Source organism: Mercenaria mercenaria, chromosome 1, assembly GCF_021730395.1.
Source record: "Mercenaria mercenaria strain notata chromosome 1, MADL_Memer_1, whole genome shotgun sequence".
NCBI classification, from domain to species: Eukaryota; Metazoa; Mollusca; class Bivalvia; order Venerida; family Veneridae; genus Mercenaria; species Mercenaria mercenaria.
This window is the reverse complement of record NC_069361.1, coordinates 71562697-71571269: the sequence shown is the minus strand read 5'-3', so window position 1 is coordinate 71571269 and position 8573 is coordinate 71562697.

Genomic DNA, 8573 nt, shown 5'->3' with positions numbered 1-8573 from the left:
GCTTTTAAGCAATCATATTTATTGACATCACTGAAGCATATATCACAGAACAGCAATTATGGGATAAACCTGTTTTGCTGTTGAATGTATAATAGCAATATAATAGCAATCCTGCACTGATTTGAGCTGTCATCAATAACAATGAAATGGTCAGTTCGCTCAGTTTTCAGTATAAATAGTAAAGTATTAATAGTAAAGTAACTTATTTTTTGTATGAAACAGTCATTGCTGGTCTCTCTGGATATGTTGATGTTTTTTTCTGAATTTGAAAATGAGCTGGAACAAATTTTAAACTACCGGAAAACACAGAGGGCACGTTCAAAGCAAAATGCTTGCATTGCCCTTCTGAAATATCTTGATCATTGAAGGTGTCTTCTAACTTCATCAAGCATTTGAAAGTAAGTAGTAGATTTTACATATTGAATGATTTGAAATATTTAATATTAGCACTGGCAATAACAAATATCAATGAAATGTCATAACTTTTATGTTAACATCCCTTAGACATTGTCTGACACTGTGACAAAACAATACAATATACAATAGAAAAAGGTGTTAATAAGAACAATGCAGATGCATATCGTTTAAGTTGTATTCACAGATATCTATTATGCACATAAGTGTGGTAATTAACTGTATTGTTATCTTTGCATAAGAATGCTGCCACCCAAAACAAACAAACACACAAGCCTTTGTCTTCAATGAAGTTTGTCAATCATGTTTGCTTTTCAATATTACAGTGCAAGCACAGGGAGGAGTATATGATGATATTTCGGCCAGATAGGTGCCGGATGAATGACGAGACATTTCATAACCTTATAATGATCAAATGCAATTCAGAAGCTAAATATGCATAAAAAGTTAACAAGTGTGTTGAAACTTTAAACATGAATAACTATACATAAAGTGCTGTGTTCAAGGTTAAACAAATACATAAATGATATTCTCGCACTAATGTAATATGCACTAGATTTAAGTTAGAAATAAAATAGCTGAGAAAATATAATGTTTTATCATGAGTCAGTTTATTGCAAGTACCCATAACAATTGACCTCAAGAAAGTACTGGTACTGGTACTGCATTACTCGTAAAATAAAAGTACTGGTACTGCAGTACTCAGACAAAATTTAGTACTGGTACTGGTACTGCATAAATGTGCAAGTACTGGTACTGGTACTTCAGTACTATACCCCTAGTACTGCAACAAGCCTGAATGCTGTTGTTTTATGTTATATTAAACGCTTCATATAACTGCTAGTATATGCTGTATTTGATTGCTAAAAAGAATGAAACTGTCAAAAAATAGTGCGCCTTTTCTTAGAAGATAGAAACTATTCCAAGCTGATAAAGTACACGTAGAAACAAACTGGGCTGGAAATTTATACTTCATTGGAAATTTATACTTCATACATACAGACCGTATAATGATATCCTAGACTAGTCACCTCCTGATACGAAGTCTAAAGGGCTAAACTGGAGTCACACGTGTCCGTCGGTCAGCCGGTGGTGTCTTTCGTTCTTCGTAATCGGTGCATTATTTCATCACGACCGGGCACCTGGGTAGAACGACCGACTTTCCCTAAGCCTGCTAGATGGCTTCCTCACATGAAGAATTCAACGACCCGAGTGAGGTTTGAACCCACATTGGTGAGGGGCAAGTAATTCGAAGTCAGCTACCTTAACCACTCGGCCACGGAGGCCCCTAAAACTGGCATCAGTTGTTAACGTCATGATAACAGCGTGCAGGGTGCATAATCCAGGCCGCTAGGTCCATTGTCAAGTCATGGTTGAAGGTCAAAGGTCGAATAGCTTAACTATGTCCACTTCGTATCATTTAAATCGCTTTTTATAAAACTAGCACCGGCTGTTAACCGCGTCAAGACAATATGTAAAGTATAAAACCCAGGTCACTAGTTTCAAGGTCAAGATGTCACTTGAGGTCAAAAGTCAAAATTGTTAACGTCTGTTCAATTCAAATTGTCGAAACAGCCTGGAAACTTCAAAATTCAAAACATACAAGATGTTTTAAGTATTTAAAAAAGAGCTTACTTGTACCATTTGAGTTCTTATTGAAAGAAAACTTCGGACAAAAAGCATTGTCACAAAAAGGTGAATCAAACTGTGTTTGAATATAACCTTTTGAAAATTGGATTTAAGGCTCAAAACGTGCTTATTTTCAGGAATGCGATGTGAATAAGTGGTGTGTTGCCCGAGCTTATTTACAGTGACATATTTCAATGATAATCCACTGAAAGCATGTGACAAAGGTCAGATGGTTTGCAGATGTAAGTAATTCATGTACTTATCCATTTGCTCTTTTGCGGTGTCCTAAACAGAGTTCAAACTGTATATTGCACAGGAAAACTGTTCCTGAACTTCTTCGATAATGCTCAGTTTTAGCGCGATAACACATATTTTGTTATCAGTATGTTTTCCACTTCCGGTTCTGTTAATTTCCTGTTGGTTTTCGCGGAAATAACAGTCTTCCACATTCGGTTCGCACATTTGTTCAGAATTAAGTTATGTTACTAATGATTTCATATAAACTTTTACTTTCTGTCATTCATTAGGAAACATTCTTTCATTGCTTTTTGTAGACTGGCCATGCTGGAACTGGTTTGATTTCGGCGTCCCTCAACGACCAAGGAAGGAAAAAGGGGGATAATTCATTAGGTCCGATTCTGACACCGACTATGTGAAAGGAAGTGACCGTTGTACATATGATGGATATTGTTGCACCGACACACCAATATGGCCACATAAATAATGTTAACATGTCAAAGATTTCAACGTAGACGACCGGAATTACAAACTTCTTGCTACGATTATCTAATAGATAGTTAAACCTTACTCTATAAGACATCAATAAACAATCTCTATGATATAAGATCATTACCTTAATAAATTTACTTAGCATTTTATGTTAGATTGTGCTGTTTATATCAGCGTCATACATAAAGTACATATGGACTTCCTTGGTACCCTAGTGGTCATTTTTAATGTACCCGCTTCCAGTACTGGAGGTCGTGAGTGCACTCTCTGCATGGCCACGTCATACTGAAGACGGAAAAATGGTACTAGTCTAGTAGTTTCTTCGCTTGGCCTTCAGAACTTAGACGATAGTTCTAGGACTGGTAAGCACAGTAAAAATGTAATGTGACGGGGTGGATTATTATGACACATGTCTACGGCGTTATATTCAAGTGAGGCAGCACTATAAAGTTATGCATAGTCCTCACTCCTACAAGTAGACACTGTCGTTTATATTACAGTAGATTGTTGAAAACACGCTCAACCCGAACACTCTTTGTTGACTGTTTCAAATTTAAAGCATGTGATATCTTAATTAGATAAATTTGTAGTTTAAAAGCAAAACTTTTATGCAATAGTTTTGTGACACTTCGAAGAAAACAATAATTTAAAATCGTTCATAGACAAGAATTTCACAAAGGGAAAATACATATTAAGCCCAAATATACGAGATATATGGAGAGCCGGCATCAGTGTCCGCCTTTATCTCTTTTATCTCTGCTTTTACCTCATGGATTTGCTTCACTTTTAAAGTAGTTGTCATACATCATCATACACATTATTAGACCCAAGGGCAATAACTATTGCACTAATATTTCATGAATAATATCCGCTCTTTAAGTAGAATGTCATGCACATTCAAACTGTCTCCGCTTTAACTAAATATGTTTAATTCAAACGTTTTTGTAGAAAAAGCGCATGCCTCCCCAAATAAATAGTAGTAATAGGCAAGAAGTCAAAAAGGGACAGGAGCGAAAGTCAGTGACACTGATAGCTGGCTGCAATAGTGACCATCTACTCGGCATGTCCAATTATCACACTAAGTTTCAATATTCCTAGTGGTTCTCAAGTTATGGATTGGAAACGGTGTTCCATGTTATGGCCCCTGTGAACTCTGATCGAGTGACCAAAAAACCAATAAGGGTCATTCCACGATTTTCCATATTCTGGTCCCTGTGATCTTGACCTTTAACGAAGTGACCAGAAATTCAGTAAGTGTCATCTGCTCTACATGTCCAATCATCCTATAAAGTTTCAACATTCTAGGTCAAGTGGTTCTCATGTTATTGATTAGAAACGGTTTTCCATATTCAGGCCCCTGTGGCCTTGACTTTTGATCTAGTAACCTAAAATATAATAGGGATCATCTACTTTGTAAGCCAAATGGTTCTCAGGTTATTGATTGAAAACGAAGTATGATAGACGGATGGCACCTGCGACCTTGATCTTTGATGGAGTGACCCCAAAGACAAGAGGGGTCATTTACTTTGTAAGTCCTATTACCCTATGAAGTTTGAAGGCCCTAAGTCAAATCGTTCACAAGTAACTGATCGGAAATGGATTTCCATGTTTTGGTCCCTGTGACCTTGATTTTTGATGGAGTGACCACGGAATCAATAAGGGTCATTTAGTCTGCATGTACAATTATCCTATGAAGTTTCAAAATTCTGAATCATCTGACTCTCAATTTATTGACCGGAAATGGGTTTTCATGTTCAGGCCCCTGTGACATTGACCTTCAACAGAATGACCCCAAAATCAAAAAGTGTCATTCACTCTGCATGTCCAATTATCCTATGAAGTTTCAACATTCTGGGTCAAGCGGTTCTCTAACCCTATGATTGAACCTAATGAGCAACCCCACAAAACTATAAAGGATTCGTTGTCTTACCTGATTTTATAGCTCTGTCACCCTATGAAATTTGGAGGTTCTAGGTTAAAAGGTTCTCCAGTTATTGACCGGAAATGAAGTGTGACGGACTGGCTGAAGGACGGATCGTCCGTCCGTCGCGAACAATTATGTTTAAAAGACATATCCTCCAAATATCCTCCAAAACCGCTGAATGGATTTTGATGAAACTTGGCATGAATATTCCCCTACCAAAGTTATTTAAAAGGTTCCGCTTGGTTGCACAAAGGGTTGCCAAAGCTAAAAATCGAAAAAATTCAAACCACGTCTCCTCCGATTTTGAAATAATTTACACGAATAGTCCTTCTGTCACCCTCTACCAAGAATGTTCAAATCATACCGATTCGTCAAAAAACATGGCCTCCAGAGGGCGTGATCACGTTTCCCTTTATGTATATAGTAGAAATTGCAAAAGAACTCTTCGTGTGCAACTGCTGGACCGATTTTAAAATAATTTTACACATATGGTTCTTGTGTGATCCTCTACCAAGATTGTTCAATTTTTTTTGATTCGTCAAAAAACATTGCCGCTAGAGGGCATGGTCACTTTTACCTATATGTATATAGTGGAAACTTAAAAAATTTTCTTGTGTGAAACTGCTAGCTCGATTTTAAAATAATTTTCGTCAAAAAAACATAGCCGCCGTGGTCACTTTTCCCTATATATAAAGTTGAAATTAAAAAAAAGGCTTTCTGTGTGAAACTGCTGGCCCTATTTTATAAAAAAATTATACAAATGGTATCGGACAAGTCTAAATTCACAGTTTTCGAGTAATTCAAGGGTAATAATCAAAGAGTGCATGGAGCGATTTGGCCGGTTATCGAACTTGGCCGAGATATTATGCCCACAGACATTGCCAGTAAGTTTAGTGAAGATCGGATGTAAACTGTTCGACTTAGAGAACGGAAATGCTTTTGGACGCCGACCGCCCGCCCGCCGCCCGCCACGAGCGTTCACATAATACGCCCTGCTCTTTCAGGGACGGACGTATAAAAAGAAACAATAGAATGATAAGACAAGGAAATCAAACCAGATTTAAACATCAAAAGAAGATAGTAATTTTAAAATGGAAAGACAACTGAAACATAAAACAACCTTGTAATAATAGGACGAAAAAACAACGAAAACTGAAAAGAGAAGACTAGTTTGGTATTCATACTCAAGGGAAACAACTACGATAGTTTATTAATACATACTGTCAGCAATTATGTTTCTTGTAACAGATATTAGCTTATAAGGGAAACAATTCATACGGGTTTCTCACTACTTGAATTGTACAGTTACGTTTCCTATGCTTCCATATACATGAGAGAAATATAAATAAATAAAGACAAGAAAAGGAGACAAAAATATTTGGAAGGAAATAAGCCCTTATGAAGTGCAGTAAGGTGCAGTCAGGCCAAGAAGAAAACTGGAAAACAAAAAGAAATAAAATAACGTGGTAGCAATACAGTTTTTTAAACAAAAGCTGAGGAGATGTGGATTGGAGACACACCTTTAGATTTATCATTAAACACCTCAGATTGATCATTGCTAACTATTGGCATGAAATCAAGCAATTTAGATTCAAACTTTGTTTGTTGTTTTTTTTTGTGTTCTACTTTGGCAATGTATCTTTCTGTCCTTAACAGAAGCTTAAATCTATTTCTAAATATTTGCAGATTGGGAAATAAATTCTTCGATTTACACTGATATATGTTGACTTTAGCAATCATTATTACATTCATTATGGCATCCTTTAAATTTTCATTCCCTAATAAAATGTCTGTCCTTGACCAGTCTGTATTGACATTTTGGCAAACTGATTTCATCCATCTCTTAATATCCTCCAATCTGACTAAAGTACATCTCCTATTACGCTACGCATAGGATCTGACAACGAGCTATTCATGGCCTCGTTCTGACAACCCTTCCGCTAGCCAATCAAAAGCTACCTTACAATATCCTGCAAGCTTTAAAAGCCGTGGATTTTGATATCAACAATTTTTATGTCGAAAGATGTCAGATAGCCGGTTAGCTCAGTCGGTAGGGCACTTGCTTTGTAAATGAGAGGTCCCGGGTTCGAGCCCTGGATTAACTGCAAATTTTTCTTACTCTTTGACATTGGAACAAGTTGTCTGGTTGGTTCAAACAAAAATAGATTTGCGAAAAATAAAATAGCAATATTGGAAATCCAAAATATACAGAAGACGAATGTGAATGGGTCGTTCTCAGATCTTCGTTTAGAAGATCAAGTACTTTAGTCAGATTGAATATCCTCCAAAAAATATTTGAGCCGTGCCATGAGAAAACCAACATAGTGGCTTTGTGACCAGCCTGCGCATCCGCGTAGTCTAGTCAGGATCCATGCTGTTCACTAAAGGTTTCTCTAATTGCAGTAGGCTATAAAAGCGAACAGCATGGATCCTGACCAGACTGCGCGGATGCTGATCGCAAAGCCACTATGTTGGTTTTCTCATGGCGTAGCTCATTTGTTACCTGATAATGAGCAAATAAATGTTCAATAGTTTCTGTCACAGTATGGCAAAAAAGAGCACCTACTGTCTTCTTAAACAAGTAGTTCGTGCCTATGATTCTCTGGTTTATTTTGAACTTGAACCATTGTAGTTTTGGGTTTTTTGTAACAACAACAGGAAATTTGTATGTATATCTAAAATTGAAATTAACATTTAAATTAAGTTTGTTTCTCCATTTCCTGATAGAGGTAGGCATATTACTTGTTATTAACATAAAGTCATTATAGACCTACAACCTTTTTCCCCCGGATTAATGACCTTCATTAGAAATGGTTGAAATGGGATTTCCTTCTTTATTGCATAGTGTGGAAATCTTAAAATATCTAAGCCCCCTTTATTGACTCAACAATGCTTTGATACTGCAGGAAATGAGTTTATATACATGTATTATATTTCTTCATGAAATTGTTGAAAGACAGTAAGTAACCGTTTCTATCCAACAAGTTATTAACCAAGATCACTCCATTGTTTAAACATCTGGGGAAGTAAAAACTTGTTCCACCAATTTTAAAGAAATTTTTAAGCCACACTGGTTATGCACAAAAACACTCCATGTCTTTGGTTTCTGAGAGCTTAATTGTACGTACCCATGTAAAACATCTTTCCAGAAACGGTTATATATATATTATATTGAAGTATTTTGCATTATTGTTCATAATTCTTCTAATCCATGTAACTTTTAAAGCTAACATGAATGTTTCTAAATTAACCATTCAAATACAAACATATTCATATGTTTGCATGATAACAGTTCTCTTTATTTTTTCTGGACCAGAATCCCAGAGGAAATTAAAAACAGTTTCTGTGTTGATTTGATTATGTCTAAATTCGGACTTTGTAGACTCATTATAGATGATTATTTTTGGGTAATGCTAAGGTTTTAATAACTACACTCTTATTATTCTTTTTGACCATTGTTTTTTTCCCCTTCATCTGTTTTTTCAATTTTAGGGTTATAATTAACATTTTTAATGTCATTCAAATTTAGCGTGAAATTGACACCCAGCAGTTTGAATGTTATCTGTTCTTTTGTTTTCGTTTTTGCTGGGAGATTTATAGTTATTTTTTGTGTGCAAAAGAATGGCAATAAAAGCTATGCATTCATGGACGGGATAAAACTGTCAACGAACATGATAAGTTATCAATCAATATTCGTGTTTGTTGGGAGTTTTATAGTTTTGTTGTGCAAAAGAAGTGAAATTAAAGCAATACATTCATGAACGTGATAAAACTATGTTGTTCATAATTAAAGTGAAACAAACTTGAAGTTAATCATTTAAACAGAAAAACTTACATGTAACAAATAACACAGAAACCAAGCTGCAATTCAGATTTC